Genomic DNA, 14,909 nt, shown 5'->3' with positions numbered 1-14,909 from the left:
GAAGCATAGATGTTTCTTACTTTCCTTCAAGATCCAGCATCTACAAAATTGGTTTTGTCATATGTAAACTGTTCCTATTCCACATGGGAACACAGCCCTCTCTTTCTGAGATTACTGTGAAAACATCATTCACATAAGGCCCTTGTGCATCTCACCAGCTCCACGAAAAGTTTAGAATGAAATAAGGATTTTACATCACTCTGCTCCTCAACCCTCTCTTTTTAAAGACACCTGCTTCTCTGTCTTCGGGCTTGCAAACTCAGAATGGGAGCATTTTCTTCTCCTAATTCTGACATATATCTCCATTTCTTTTTAAGAAAATCTTACCCCTTTTTCATAAGAATGGGTGTTCTCTTTTTCTCCACAAGGCAGTCTATAGGCTGCTATATTATCCAGCAGTACGTTTGTTCCAGACTGAACTAACCAAGGTAGAAAATAAATCATGTTATTATAACAAATAAATATATTATTATCTTCTTTAGCTATACAAAAAAGCCAGGACTAAATTTTGAAATTACCTCTTCCAAGTACTTAAAATTTTTAGACAATCTAAAAGTCTATCAAAAGGGAATAGCTAAATAAATTACATATTGTTGTTAAGAAGAATGAGGCAGTGCTTTAGGACTTGACATTAAAATATATTCTTTATGTTATTGTGTGTAAAATACTTTAAGTTAAAAAAAAGTATTACACCATTTTTTGGCTACAAATACATATATTTGTGAACCTATAGAAAACAGTCTAACTAGGTATATGTCTCTCTGGGAAAAGCAAACATTTATTTTTTTATTATTATTTTAATGATGACAATAAGTATTTCTTAAACTATTTTTATGGTACAGGCACCAGAGAATCTCAGAAAATTTCTACTAACCTTCAAGGACAATCTAATTCCTTTACAATGTGGCCTGTTTACAAACAAAAGCATAATGGGAAACTCCTCAGTTTGTTATGAGGTAATTTTCCTACCTATATTTGTTATTTCATTTTATTTCCTTATTTATAAATTATTTACTCATATTATCTGGGCATCTATTAGACCATTGAAAATTGATGAGAAAGAAACCAGTGCTGGTTTCTGTATCCCAGTCGGAGCGGATGATCAGTGTACAGCCTTGTGTGTGGCCTTGGAACTGGCTGGGGGTGGCTGAGCAAGCTTAGCCTCTGGTTTGACAATTGTTCGACTCTCCCACGGGACTGAGTTAAGAAATCATATAGCTTTGTTTACTGCCAGCAGCCATTCTGCTACCCCATGGGAACTAGCCTTCAGATGAAGCTGATGCTGAGGATACAGGGCAGAAAGACAGAGAGAAACTGGGTGTGTGGTGATTTCATCCAGGTGATGGAGAGACCAACCCTGAAACCTCCCCTACTCTGTGTTTCCAGTCGTAGGATATAATAAACTGTCTTTATTATTTAAGCCATTTAGAGTTTGTTTTCCTGCTAGCTGTTACTGAAGGTGTTCTGTTAATAGATATATATTCTTTTCTTTAAAGATTTTATTTTTAAGTAATCTCTACACCTAATGTGGGGCTCCAACTCACAACCCCAAGATCAAGAGTCACATGTTCTACTGACTGAACCAGCCAGGTGCCCTGCTGTTAATATATTTTGGAAGTAAATCATCAATGTAGACAAGTAATTTTCATCAGGGATGTTTTATGATAGTGAAAAATTATAAGTGATCAAGATCCTGGGTATTACAGGCACCTGGGTGGTTCAGTGGGTTAAGCGTCTGCTTTTGGCTCACATCAGGATCCCAGCGTCCTGGGATTGAGCCCCACATCAGACTCCATTCTCAGCAGGGGGTCTGCTTCTTCCTCTGCCTGCTGCTCCACCTGTTTGTACTTTCTCTGTCTCTCTATCGGATAAATAAATAAAATCTTTTTAAAAATGATACTGAATATTAGGGAAGCAAGTACATAGGTTATGGCTTACTGACATGATATAATATTATGTAGCTATTCAAATTTATGTTGTCAGGTATTTTTTTAATTGACAGTGCAGCTCCTATTTCATCTCCCTGGACTTGGTTAACTCTCTAGTGTTCCCTGTCTTCATTGCAGTGTCTCCTCTATTTGTTTTGCCTCCTGTGGTTTTCTTGGACTAGAATGCCCCTAATTCATCAAGCTTTTAGCTCCATTCCACTTCCCCTTTAAACTCCCACCCAGGTGCACTTCCTCCAGGAAACCTTCCCAAGTTGGTACACCCACAATATCTGTGGTTATTATTTCTCTAACTGATCATGTTTTAGCTACCTGATTTTATTATGTTTTTCTTCACTAAGAGACTAAGAACTGTTGGAAGATAAAGATCAACTGATTCTGATTTGGTTCTGTATCCCTAATGCCCAATCAGAAGCCCAGCACTGCACCGATGCTCTATAAATATTTGTAGACTGTGTGGGTGGATGGCTAGATGAATAAAGAATGAATCTTAATCGTGGATATATCAAGAATGTAGGATAGTTAACTTCTAAATTTTGTCATGATTTTCTGTATTTTTCACAGAAATTGAAAAAAAATGTGTTAAAAAAATAGACTATTTACACAGAATTTAAGATTAGATATTTTTAAAATATCACTCCCCTCTGAAGATCCTTTGTAAAAATTTAGTAGCCAAAATTCATTAATAAATATTTATCATTGAGGCAGCCAAAGGCAAACTTCATACTGTTATTCTCTCATGAAAAATTAAATTGACTTACTCTTTTTGATTAATTTTGAAAGCTTTGGTTTAAGGTTATGGAAGTCTGACAGAAAAATTGAAGCCATGATTGATTTACATGACATACTTTTAATGGAAAATGCTGTAAAACATTGCAAAAGCTCTGTGACATCTTTAAAGATGAACTCAGATGAGAAACGCTAGGTTTGCAGGGCAGGGAAAGGGCTCTATAAGTAACCTTCACCCTCTGACCCACTCTTCCTGAGGCCCCTGGTTGGGCAATGTGCTTTCACATTCCTGACTGGTGCCTCCAAGAATAGCAGCGAGACCAAGCAACCTCACTGCCTTATCTTATAAACAGTGTTAATATTAAGCTTTATAAAAAAAGACCTCAAACAGTAGAGAAGAGAAAATAAATTCTGAGTCTGCATATTACACATTAAAGGTACAAGGCTGGCAAAATTGCTTTTCTCTACCCCTGTTTTGAGGATAGATTGTATCAGTCATTTTTGCATGCCTACCACCAGAGAAGAGATGACGTATAGTAGGCATTCCTAGAAATTGCCAAATAAATTAAATGTTAATGGTGGTTGCATCTATGTAGTGGAATTATCTATGAGGTTTATTTCCTTCTTTGTATTCTTTAGTCTTTTCCACATTTTCTCTAATCTTTTCAAATTTTCAAATGGTTGCATACTTGTGTTGTTATTTCCATAAATTCACAGTTAGTTGCAAGAGAGGGGGGAAAAACAGATATTCTGATATTGGGAGACTTTTGGTTCTCTTTTGTAATTCAGCATGCCCTTATTTATTGTTGCTTTTGTACACCAAACTAGAAAAAGGGCTTCTTGGAGCACTAACTTCTCAGATGGGCAGCTTATCTGATGTTTTTCCTTCAGGTGTCAGAATTTTCACTCTAGTCTTTACCTCTATATAATCTGAACTCACAAGAGAGTAATATTGAAGAGACCTCGTATTTGTTTAGTAACTAGGTGAGTTTGATACTTAGGTTAACTCCCCAAATTTTCCCACTAACCCTACATCGTTTGGTGGTGCCAATGAGTGACTTGAGCATGGGAGCCATTTTTTACTTCCCTATAATTTCCATCGCTTCTAATGAATTTAAGTATAGGCAGTGTGCTTACTCTCCAAATTCAGCTTTAAGACAAATCCCTTCACTCCTTACAAGATTGCCATGCCTAGACCTAGAAAGATAATCTGTGGCGACCATAGATACTAGACCATAGAAACTATTATCCTCATTTTACAGATGAGAAAATTAAGTACACCACTCAAGGGTGTGGTTAGTGAGACACAGAACTCAGAACTGAACTCTTATTTTTTCAAACCACAAATTCTCTCCTTTTTCCTACTGTACCATGCTGTCAGAACTTTACAAAACAATAACAAGATAGATTTAGAATGATAGGTTTAGAACTATAGAATGAAGGTGATATATATATAGCTTATTATCTAAACAACTGAAGCCAAAGGATAAGCAATTCTGGCATTAGTGGCTAAATTCTCCTCACTAGAAAATATAAAATTCTCTTGGCCAACAGTGGCAGAAGAAAATATTTCTATTCTTTCCTGATTTGACATTTCTCTCAGATTGGTCATACTGTCCTGTTTTTTTTACCTTAGCTGATCTTCTGTAGCTCATGTTGTTTGTATCCAAAGGTTTTCGACTATCATGTTTACGTTTTCATTTGCTTCCATGTATTTTTTATTTGTTCTTTAATTTCCTGGTTGACCCATTCATTCTTTCATGGATTTTTTTTTTAAGATTTTGTTTATTTATTTATTTGACAGAGAGAGAGGTCACAAGTAGGCAGAGAGGCAGGCAGAGAGAGGAGGAAGCAGGCTCCCCACTGAGCAGAGAGCCTGATGTGGGGCTCGATCCCAGGACCTTGAGATCATGACCTGATCTGAAGACAGAAACCTAACCCACTGAACCACCCAGGCACCCCTCTTTTCATGGATGTTCTTAACCTTCATGTATTTGAGGCCTTTCCAGATTTTTTCTTGTGATTGACTTCAACTTTCATAGCATTGTGTCTGAAAATACATATGGTATGATCTTAATCTTTTTGTATTTGTTGAGGCTTGCTTTGTGACCCAGTATGTCACAAATATTCTGGATCTATTTTAGAGAATGTTCCATGTGTACTCAAAAAGAATCTATATTCTGCTGTTTTAGGATGAAATGTTCTGAGTATCTCTTAAGTCCATTTGGTACCGTCTGTCATTCAAAACCATTATTTCCTTATTGATTCTCTGCTTAGATGATCTGTTCATTGTTGTAATTGAGGTGTTACAGTCCCCTACTATTATTGTATTATTATCAGTGAGTATTTTATGTTTATTATTAATTGATTTATATATTTAGGTGCTTCCAATTTGGGGGCATAAATATTTACAATTGTTAGATCTTCTTGATGGACAGACCCCTTAATTATGATATAATGTCCTTCTTTTTTTAAAAGATTTTATTATTTATTTATGATGGAGAGAGATAGTGAAAGAGGGAACACAAGCATGGGTGAGCTAGAGAGGAAGAAGCAGGCTCCCCGCTGAGCAGGGAGCCTGATATAGGGCTCCATCCCAGGATGCTGGGATCATGACCTGAGCTGAAGGCAGATGCATAATGACTGAGTCACTCAGGTGCCCCAATATAATGCCCTTCTTAATCTCTTGTTATAGTCTTTGTTTTAAAATCTATTTTGTCTGATATAAGTATGCTACTCTGGCTCTCCTTTGACATCCATTAGCATGACAGATGGTTCTCCGTTCCCTCACTTTTAATCTGCAGGTGCCTTTAGGTCTAAAATATGTCTCTTATAGGCAGCGTATAGATAGATCTTGGTTGTTTATCCATTCTGATACCCTATGTATTTTGAGTGGAGCATTTAGTCCATTTATATTCAGAGTAATTATTGAATGATATGAATTAAGTGCCATTATGTTACCTATAGATTTGGTGTTTTGGGTGATATTCTCTTGTCCTTTCTAGTATTTGTTGCTTTTGGTCTTTTTTCTCCACTCAGAGAGCCCCTTAAAATTTATTTCCATTCTGGCTTAGTGGTCACAAACTCCTTTAGTTTTTGTTTGTCTGGGAAACTCTTTATCATTTTTCCTATTCTGAATGACAGCTTTGAGGGATAAAGAATTCTTGCCTGCATTTTTTTCCTATTTAGCACATTGAATATATCCTGCCACTGTCTTCTTGCCTGCCAAGTTTCTGTGGACAGATCTGCTAAGAACCTGATCTGTCTTCCCTTGTAGATTAAGGACTCCCCACCCCCGCTCCCTGCCCTCGCTACTTTCAGGATTTCCATGTCTGTGTATTTTGTGAATTTTACTGATATGTCTTGGCATGTGACAGGTTTTGTTGAATTTAATGGGGATTTTCTTTGCTTCTTGGATTTTAATGTCTGTGTCCCTCCCCAGATCAGGGAAGTTTTCAACTATAATTTGTTTGAATAAGCCTTCTACCCCTTTTCTTTCTTTTTATCTTCTGAAACTCCTATGATATGAATGTTGCTATGTTTTAATAAGTCACTGAGTTCCCTAAGTCTACCTTTGTGATCCATTGCTTTTCTTTCCCCCTTCTTTTCAGCTTCATTATTTTCCACAATTTTATTCTCTGTATCACTGTATCACTCCTCTGCTTCTTCCATACTTGTTTTTATGGCATCCATTTGGGTTTACATCTCAGTTATAGCATTTTTAATTTTGGCATGACTAGATTTTCATTCTTTTATCTCTGTAGTAAAGGATTCTCTAGTGTCTTCTATGCTTTTTGCAAGCCCAGCTAGTATTCTTATAATCACTGTTTTAAATTTTATTTCAGACATCCTACTTATATCTGTATTGATTAAATCCCTGGCGATGAGAAAAAATAATACCAAAAAATTAAAGAACAAAAGTAAAAGGAAAGCCAGATCCTATTTACCCTAGAGGTGAAGCTTTGCATCACTCTATGATCATTAGACTTGATGCACACAAGTTGTCTGTGCTGGTCTTCTGGGGAGGGGCCTATTGTGATGATTCTCAGGTGGACTTGCCCTAGTGGAAAGATGCCTCCAGAGTGCAGGAGGGCGGGGCTTAGTGTAAGCGGTCACAGCCTCCACTGGGTGTCACTGTTTTGCTCCCTCCAGGCTTTCAGTGCTGAAGGTCACGGTGAATATGGCAATGCCTTGCTTTCTAGCCCCAGATTTGAAAGTTTGGGCACCCGACTTTTCCTTGAGCCCTCACAGAAGAGCAGTCAATCACCCCTCATGTATCCCGTTTCTGTCAGAGCCCAGCAGTCACCCTGCCTGTGTCTGAGTTTTGTTTGTTTGTTTTTAAACTTTGGGCCCATGACTAAGTTTCAAAACCACAAATTTTAAAGACTCCTGTGGCTGGGACCTAACTTGTTTGGGGTGTGTGTGTTTGGGGGGGGGGGAGTGGTTCTTGCTGCTCTTTTGCCCTTTGCTGGCCAGTCCTAGGGAAGCAGTGGCACAACCAAGCAGTGGTAGTGCAACCGGGCAGCAGTTCACAGTTTGTGGAAAAACAGCAGAAATCTGGTACCAAGATTCACTGCCCTAAGCCAGCTTCCCCACTCCTATGCCTGGGAACCATGCCATACTGAGGCACCACCTATTCTTCTTGTGACAAGGGTTCCTCAGACTAGGCTATCCCTCCTGGGACTCCTCCCTCCTTCATCACCTGAGCACCTTTAAGCCAGCACATCTGCCATGGTAGTGGACTTCTAAAAGTTCAGATTTTGTGCTCTGCTGCTTATAATACTTTGTGGTAGTGTCCATAAGATGGGCTTCCCCCGCACTGGGTACCCACAGCTACATTCCCTCAATTCAACTCTCCACACCTCCAACTTTCCAAAAGATGGTCACTTTTCTACTTGTAAACTTGTGGTTTTTGTCCTCTCAGACTTCTGACTGATTTCTTGGGAGCTCAGAATGATTCGATAACTATCTAGCAGTGTTTGACAGACAAGACAAGCTAAAGGTCCCCCTACTCCTCTGCCATCTTCTCTCCTTATTTATTTATGTTTTACAACTCCAGAATAAAGAAGAAAATAAAAAATTGACATCTGAATTTAATTTAAATTGTTAGGAAAAAAGTTCTTTGTTTTTATTTATTTTGTTTAAATTATGGATTTTATACCTTTTCCTTGTGGATAAAAGGATTTTCCTACACATAGAGAATTCAAAATTTAAGTTAAGAAAAAAAAAAGGTAAAGCCACGTTTTACTTTGATGACAGTTCATTTTGAAGATCACATTTTTGCTTTTCTTTGGCCTTGGCGGAATCTTGTAAAAAAGACTCAAGGAGAAAAAGAAGTTTGTCAATAAAACTGAAATAGTGACCATCTAATATTCAATATAAATAAAGTAGGTTTTGTTTTTCTGTATAGCTTTAATCTGTTCTTACTAAAGCAGGCTAATATACCTAATATGTAACCAAGTATGCTATAAATCTAGCTTGTTAACAGACGTTTAAATCATATTATCTCTCTGGAAGCAGTGTTTGTTTGCTTTGTGTAGGGGTCATTTATTATTTTATTTATGTGTGTGTATGTGTGTTTAAAGACTCAATGAAGTATAATTTATATGCCGCAAACACTTTTAAGTGTACAATTCGGTGATTTTTAGTAAATTGACAGAATTGTGCAACTATCATCATAATCCAATCTTAAAACATTTTCATTGCCTGAAAAGGATCTTTCATTTGTACTTTGTTCCTACTGTCAGCAGCAAACTTTAAGGAGAAAAAATTTTCTTAAAAATGATCTAACTTCTCGGTTATCTACTCTTTAGACAGGCCAGCAGGCCAAAGGACTAGAATGAACAAGTCAAAACCAAAATATACATCAAACTAAACAAGCTTATGAAGTTCAATGCCACCCCAGATTTATGTTTTGTTCTGTTTTTTTGTATTACATAAAGCTGGCACTGTTTAAATCTCAAGTATGTCAGAAGGAAGATCTAAGAGGTGGAGCCAGCAAGTTATTTAGGCAGATTTTGGTTATCTCTAATTTAAACTCAATAAAAATGCATTTAAAGTATTTCTTTGAACATAACTGAAATGTATAGAGTTTTTAAAAAACATAAATTCACTTTTAAATTGTCTTTCAAACTCATCAATTTAAACAAAATTAGTTATTTTGAGTAAGCACTTTCCCCCATGCCTTTCCAGTTTTCACAAATAATGTGCAATTATTTCAGTTAAAATTTTAATTTTGAAGCAAAAGGATCTCAATATAAGTCATTGAAAACAAAGGTCAGTGTCTCTGCAATGATTGATTGTACACAATTTGAACACCATAGGTAGTTAAAAGGTGGCCTTTTGAAAGGATACAGATCCATTCAGTAAGGACATCTACCTTATCAACCTTGTTGCCTTTGCAGAAGGGGTTACTGCTTAGCAGATACATGGATTTCTAAGTTATTCATTAACTATCTAGAAAAAATGGAATGAAAACATAGGGAGTGGGTTATGATCCCCAAATTGGGAACTACCTCATATCTCTCCTACATGTTCACAGATGCTTTTTTTTTTTTTAAGATTTTGTTTATTTATTTATTTGAGAGAGACAGAGATCACAAGTAAGCAGAGAGGCAGGCAGAGGGGGAGAGGGAAACAGGCTTCCAACTTAGCAGAGAGCCTGATGCAGGACTCGATCTCAGGCCTCTGAAATCATGACCTGAGCCGATGGCAGAGGCTTAACCAACTGAGTCACCGAGGCCCCCCTCATAGCTGCTTTAAATGGTTTCACTGGATAGTAAAATCTCTCTTTCATGGAGATAAAGATACTACATACATGTACTAATAAATACACAACACATAATAAAGAACCTATGTTATAGAGAGGCCATACAATGATAGAATTAAAAGTATTTTGTAGTTGGGAGGAAGAAACCTGAACTTTGTTGTAGACTAGAGAGGTTGAGCAAAAGTACCAAATCCTTCTTTAATTAATCAGGAAGTTTTCAGGAAGAAAACAGAGTTGAGACAAAGTTTGTTATTAGTATGTGATTGATTTATTACAAAATTGGGTATGAAATGACAAAAAGAGTTCTGGTGATATTAAAAAAATGGGTTTTGTTATCAATTCAATGGTAGGAGACCTATAAAAATAGGACCATTTTCAATTCAATTTCTTTCTATTTAAGTTCACAAATACTTATTGAAAACTTATTATGTGAAAGCCATTGTGCTAGAGCCAAAGGCAATGTACCAGGCCTTATAGGTAAATGCAACAGAAGAATTTCTGCTCAGTTAGAGCTCAACAAAATACCATTGTGGCCTAGAGCACACCAATCATAGTATTGTCTGCATATTTTGGGGGTCCAATCTTAAAACTGAAGGATTATTCATTTTCTCACTAGGCTGAATAATCAAGGTTTCAGATAGAAAGTCTCCTCTAGGCAATGCTAAAAATAACTAGGTAGCTCTAAATTTTTCTTCACAACCTTGAAGCTCTGCAAGATAAAATTTCCACAATTTTCAAACTATGCTACATTTGATAAGGCAAGTCACCAAATCCTATCCTATCTAAGTCACCAAATCCAAATTTGAAATAATTGATAGTCAAGAATTCCTAAGATCTCCAAAGATTTCTTTACCATATGAATGGCAGTTGCAAGACAACGTTGGCATTATATGGAAGTTCCAAGGTCCTAACTGGAGAAAGGGAAGAAACTGGGGTAAAGAGGAGCACTTTAGGAGAGCTGACTCTCAAGGTGGATTTAACCAGAAATTGTTTCTTCGCCAAGCTGCTGATAATTTCTTCCACATTGCTGACATTTTTCAGGTCACTGTTTTATCCAGGAAAATCTGTTCACTAGTGAATTAATTGGCTGACTAAGTATCATCTTTTTAAAATACAAGCAATGTTCAATAATTATTTATAAGCCAATGAGAATTAGCTTAAAAATGTTTATTGCAACTGTTTTCCTCTTAATAACTTAAAGCAACTATACTGTCAAAATAGTAGTCTTAGAATAGTTATGAAACAATGAACATATATATGTTCATATACATGTATGTATATATGTTCATATATATGTATATGTGTATATATATATGTATATATATATTGTTCAGAACTTTAAAATTTTTAAAAGGAATTGTCACGTGCATTAGCTAGTTTGATGCTCATAAATGTCATGTGATAAAAGACACTGTTGGTTGACTATTAGCAGTTGCTTGAATGTAAAATCCTGATTTGGGGTATGCCTCACACTTCATTGTAACTCAGATATTTGGCAAGAAAAGTCTACACCAATCATGTTTATCACCTGCCTTACCAGTGATTAGTTTGGGGTGAGTGTGTAATTCATACCTGGCCAATGAGATATGGGAGATGTCTATTGAAAGGCTTCCAGAAAGATTACTTTGATCTAAAGGGAAGAAAAGATAAAGGATACACAGAAAAAAATAAGCCTGCTTTCTTTCATCACATATTAACTCATATAACAATCAATATATATTGATTTGCATGTGAGACAACACTTTAGAAGAGGAAACCGGAACTGAAGAAGACATCTCACAAGTAAGGGAGAGTAAGAAAGAAAGAAAAAGCACAAACAGGGGGAACGACAGGCAGAGGGAGAGGAAGAAGCAGGCTCCCCACTGAGCAAGGAGCCTGATGTGGGGTTCAGTCCCAGGACCAGGGGATCATGGCCTGAGCTGAAGGCAGACACATAACTGACTGAGCCACCCAGGTGTCCCTTAGCTGCCAATTTAAATATACCAGTAGCTTCACATCCTTAGGATTTGGGTTATATGAATGACTTTATCTAAGCTTATTGTTTAAAGTGATTGAGTTGGAGTTTTTGGCTCCTGCTAACTGAAATCACAACTCTACACGTGAATTGGTTAGGTCCCTGATTTAGAGATATGATAACTGAGGTTCAAAAATTTAAGGAACTTGACCAAGAACTATAGAGTAAGTTACAGATATGCACCATAGCTGCAATTTCACAATCTAAGGATCATATGCCTTCCATTTAATGCTGTGACAATTTTGTTGAGTAGAAATAGTAAATAATTTGGGGGTATTGGATACTTTGGGAAACTAAATAGATTTATTCTTCTATCCTCTCCAAAATAGGAATGTTGTGGTAGAGGACTTAGGGCATTAAAAAGAACACTGAGAAATTGGAGCTCTGAAAAGGGAGAGCAAGTTATCATCCTCTTGTTTTGCCTATTTTGAAATTTTGTCTAAAGCAGGCCTGAAACTCATGAGAAAGTTGAAACTCTCTTCCTCCTCTTTCTTCCCATTTCACACATACTTCTATTCCCAGGGCCCCAAATATTGGTGAACAGTGTTGGTAATTCAGCTATACTCCGTTTAATAGAGCCGTATTCAGCCAGGTGACTTAGGTGGAATCTCATGATGACAAGGAAAAGAATCCACTTAAACTAAAATAAAATTACAGATTTATTAAAGAACAAATTGGGGAATCTCATGGAATAGAAAGGTAGAGAGTACTGCTTGACTGAATAAGTTAGAGGAGTTAGATAGTAGATGGATAGATAGATATCAGGAACTTACATGTGCTATGGCATAGGAGTCTCTGTCACACCATTGGTTTCTATAATTTCTCTCTCTTTCTGTGTAGACCAGCTTTTCTCTACTCATTCACAAGGCCAGAAGATGCATTGTCCCATCCTTGTCAACCCAGCAATGCTGGTTTAAGATGACTTTCCAGGTAAATGCTCTGTGATAATGGACCCATTCTGCCCATGTCTCAACCCTTAATCCTGAATTCCTCTGAGAGAAGATAGATCAGCCAATCTGAGCCTCTGGATTGGTTTCGCTTTAACTAGACATCCCTACCTTTGTTCAACCAACTATTGCCATAGGGTGATGGATGGCCATATTGAAAAGTCATCACCTGTATGGTAATGGACACTTCTCAGAGAACAAGCTATGGCAAATTAAATCTGACCAGTATTTAAAACTTCATTTTATTGGGTTTCTTAATGATTTCAAAGTTTATAATTGCCAATTTGTAAATTAAAACAAACATAATGTGGTCATGAGTAGGAAATTCCCTTCTACCAATAAAGGGGGAAAAAATTACCTGATATCCCCAATGAAAATGATTACTTAATGTGGATAATGACAAATAAGTGACAAAAACCTCAGAAGTATATCTCAGCATTTTTCAAGAGGCAGTTATTTGTGTAATTTATAATTACCCATTACATTTAGTTTATACATTACAAACACAAAATATTTTTAGTGTGTAAGTATTCAAGGAGAATTAAAATGAATATATTTTATATGGAAAGTCCATTCAAAACTAAATTCTTACATGGATTATTTGATTACATTGGAGTAACTCAGCAGTGTGCCTTTAGAACTATAGATCTATAGATATAATGTTAAATTTCAGATAAACATGTGATATACAATCCTATAATGACATCAGAAAAAATAACATATATTTTAAAGTGGTGAAAATGAGTAATGTGAAAGCTAGATCACACTACAAATAATACCAAGCATACAAAATATATAATTTAAGTCAAATCAAAAATGCCCATATGTGAAATAAATTGAAATTAAATGTTAATGAAAGTTAGGGAAGTACAGGTATAAAAACTGTTAAGAATTGTATAGGCTATAAATTTTAACCATTAGATTTTTTTAAGCTGAAATTCATGTTCTATATGTGCCAACACCAGTATGAATTTTGTTTATCAAAAGTGTTTTTCAAGCATCACAAATTTTAGGTGCACAACGACTCAAATCATAAATTCTGACATGATATGTGAATCTATGAAAATATATATTATATGTATGTAGTTATATATGTGAAAATATATTAGGGAAAACCTAGCTAACATGAAATTCATTTTATAAATTGAAGTGGGCAATAATATAGTTCTTTATGAGATTTACAGGGAATTTGAAAAGAAATGCTATGTCGAGTAGATCTTTTTAAAAAGTAATGACTTAAGATTTCAGAGTGAGATGACAGGAAATGTCAGAATTAAATCATACAGATTCATGTGTTGTACATAGAGGGGTTAGCTAGAATGGGAGCTCTTTCAGCCTAAAAATGAAAGCAAAATCATACCATCTATTTAGAGAAATCCGAACCACACAAACATTTACCCAGTACTGCAACAACAAATTCTCCACCTTTTATTTTTCCCCCATGTGAGGGCAGTTTCATTCCTTTGTTAATTTCCATTTTCACTAAATCTCTGCCTTCCCTGAGTTGAGTGAATATGCCCAAATACTATGCGAAAGAAACTGTTCATGTTTTGGTTTAATTGGGATCTCGAAATAGAGAAGAGCCCAAGGGATTCCTGACTGAGTGTTGCAGACATAAAGCATGTGGAGTGTTCTGATCAGACTTTGGATAAGAATGTGAATTATGTTTATTCAAATGCTTTTAAATCTCCAGAATCTTCAGGCTAAATTTGCTGTGACTTTGACTCCAGAATGACATGTTATATTATCACCAGGGCTGAGTCTGCTGTGTTCATTTCAGGTACTTCCCCTGGAAGCCTGAGCCCTCACAGAACCTCCACCTGGGAGCCAGACCCCAGTGGTTCCTGGGACATCACAGTCCAGGCAGAATGTCCTATGACTCCAAACAGCCACTGGTATTTTGCATGTGGACATCAGGATGATGTGGTTTGGGAATATGGGTGAGGTTTGGTAGGGTGGAGTCCGGAGACCTCAACCAAGAAAGAATTCTTGAGACATCTTCGGTGCAAAATGGTGGTTTATTAAATTACGGGGACAGGACCGTGGGCAGGAAGAGGAGCTGACCCAGAGTTGTGAGGAGTGGCTGATTATATACTGTGGGTTTGGGGGAGGTAAGGAAAAAGGGAGGTTTTGAAAGATCTTTCATGTATTAAAGAAGATACACAGGATACTGGAGGCTTTGCTATTTGTCAGATTAAGGTTGTTCTTCCTTCTAAGAAGGCATTAACAGTAAGAGAGTTGGGAGCTTTCTGGAAGAATGTTTCATTCCTCCTGTCACGCATCCTTATCAATGGGTTTAAAAGAAATTCAATTTTATTTACATTTCCTTCTGCCTCCGACCCTCTCAATCTTATGGGGGCAGGGTGATGTTAGGGCTTCAGGAAACTGGGTTATGGGTCTCTGGAAGTTAGATTATTGATAAGAAAGCTTCTTCCTTGTAAATCACTAGGACATTAGTAAACTGAGGGAGACTCAGGTCTTTCTGGATTGTGATCCCTTCCTTT

General features: G+C 36.6%; 1 protein-coding gene across 2 annotated transcripts in view; it reads left to right on the top strand.

Moving 5' to 3' along the window:
• FANCL (FA complementation group L) overlaps positions 1 to 14,909 on the top strand; it is a 299,340-nt gene that overhangs the window by 123,385 nt on the left and 161,046 nt on the right. The gene's annotated exons all lie outside the window — the stretch shown is intronic.

The sequence above is a fragment of the Mustela putorius genome, unplaced genomic scaffold, assembly GCF_011764305.1.
Source record: "Mustela putorius furo isolate JIRA1106 unplaced genomic scaffold, ASM1176430v1.1 tig00000224_pilon_pilon_pilon, whole genome shotgun sequence".
Taxonomy (NCBI): domain Eukaryota; kingdom Metazoa; phylum Chordata; class Mammalia; order Carnivora; family Mustelidae; genus Mustela; species Mustela putorius.
Note: the sequence above shows the minus strand (reverse complement) of the source record. Positions and strands in the feature narration are given on the sequence as shown.